The sequence below is a fragment of the Bactrocera neohumeralis genome, chromosome 4, assembly GCF_024586455.1.
Source record: "Bactrocera neohumeralis isolate Rockhampton chromosome 4, APGP_CSIRO_Bneo_wtdbg2-racon-allhic-juicebox.fasta_v2, whole genome shotgun sequence".
Lineage (NCBI taxonomy): Eukaryota > Metazoa > Arthropoda > Insecta > Diptera > Tephritidae > Bactrocera > Bactrocera neohumeralis.
In genome coordinates, this window is record NC_065921.1 from 50,508,179 (window position 1) to 50,509,924 (window position 1,746).

The following is a 1,746-nucleotide window of genomic DNA, read 5'->3' on the forward strand; positions in this document are numbered from 1 at the left end:
TTTAATTTACGGCACAGTAAATACAGGGTTGAGTAGAGCATTGTTCTGGGCTTTTAAAAGAAAGATTTGGAAGCCTTAAGCAGCTAAGGATACGTCTGCCTAACAAAAAAAACCATAAGTTATGCTGCCATTGGTTTCTTGTCTGCTGTATTCTCCACAACATTTTAATTAATAATGGTTCCATTTCGTTCGACGATGGTTCAGATCCATCAACTACTACGGAAGATTCTATTGAGCCTGATGAGCATATACCCAACAATGTTGCAGAAACTAAAAGACAAGCCATATACGCATTAATGTTTTCTTAAATGTATTTTAATTCATTTGTCAGTTTTTAATTACATATGTATATAATAATAATAATTACATATATTTATACATTTAATACAAGACATACATGAAAAAGATTTATACATTAAACTATAGTATACAAAATAAATGGTTATTTAGTACAAGACAAGCGTGAAAAAGATAACGCTTTGAATGATAGAAGATACTTAGTAAAACATCAATAACCGTATTAAATAAGTATTCATCTCAACAGTAATTGGGACTACATATTTTAAAATACAAAGATAAATAAAGTACAGAGATAAATAAATAAAGATAAATAAAGTACAGAAAAGTTACTGTTGAGAGGAATACTTATATTTCATTTCAATTTCGAACTTTTGTAAGCGTTCCTTCTTTTCAAGTTGAAGTTTTTTCAATCTTTCATCCTTTTCCAATTCAAAGATTTTTAAGTCCAATTCACGGTTCTTGAATATTATTTCAGCTTTACCTCTTTCAATTTCTGCTTGCAATCTTCTTTCATTCAAAGCGTGATCTTTTTCATGTTTCTCTTTTTCCCATTCCATTTTCGTTCTAAACATTTGCCTACGCATACCATTGCCTGGTGGTAGATTTTCAATATTGGCATGTCAATTGGAGACGCAATTTCATCAGAAAAAGTGATTTCCAGTATTTGGCTGGCCGCGCTTTCATTCATTATGGAGGTACTGCCACTATCAACCACTTCAAAAGGTAATTCACTTGTGGCTTTTTTCCCAAAAATATATTTAAGCTGATTAAAGTGTGGGCACATCTGCAACACTTTGCCTGAAATATAAACATATGACAAAATTTTGTCGCATTCATTACGCTTACCTTCAACACTCGACGTCCCGGCATCAGACTCATGGAGGGCCTGCTCCTGTTAATATTTGCCAATCGCTTGCTTTTTTGTATGAAGCCTTCAGGTGCCGCACTTTCCACCTTATTAGATCCCTCGTGGCGTCTATTTTTGTGCTCTCAATGAGCTTTTTATAAAAAATTTGAGCTGTTGGTGCCTATTAAAATTAAAATTATTTAATTAAATTGTTGAAATTAATCATTTAAATCACTTACGTCTACTTCTGGAGCTTCCTGCAAGAAATCCAGTATACTCCACTTTTTGTTTCGTTTTTCACGTTTAATTCTTTTTCTGTTTAAACCTGTTTGCTCCATTTCTTTTCTTTGTTTGCTTTTATTTTTGACAACAGCTGATAATTTGTAAACCAGTGTTGCAAATAATACAATGGTGTTTTAGTGATGCTTCTTTGCAAGGGTGTAGCAGATGCATCGCTGTACATTTTGTTAGTGTAAAAGCAAAAATATGCTAGCTAATTTGCAATTGCAAAGATGCAAGACCATTTGCACCAGATTCTGAATTGCCCTATTAAAATTTGTTTTTGTTAATATACTTGCACATAATTTAATTAGCAATAT

At 32.4% G+C, this 1,746-nt stretch overlaps 1 long non-coding RNA gene across 1 annotated transcript; it reads right to left on the reverse strand.

The window, feature by feature from the left end:
• Positions 1 to 431: 431 nt before the first annotated feature.
• LOC126754672 (uncharacterized) lies at positions 432 to 1,514 on the reverse strand. The gene is made up of 3 exons (XR_007666326.1): positions 1,387 to 1,514; positions 1,147 to 1,328; positions 432 to 1,098 (listed from the first exon to the last, which is right to left on the reverse strand). It is a non-coding gene; the product is annotated as an uncharacterized LOC126754672 (long non-coding RNA).
• Between the last annotated feature and the right edge of the window lie 232 nt (positions 1,515 to 1,746).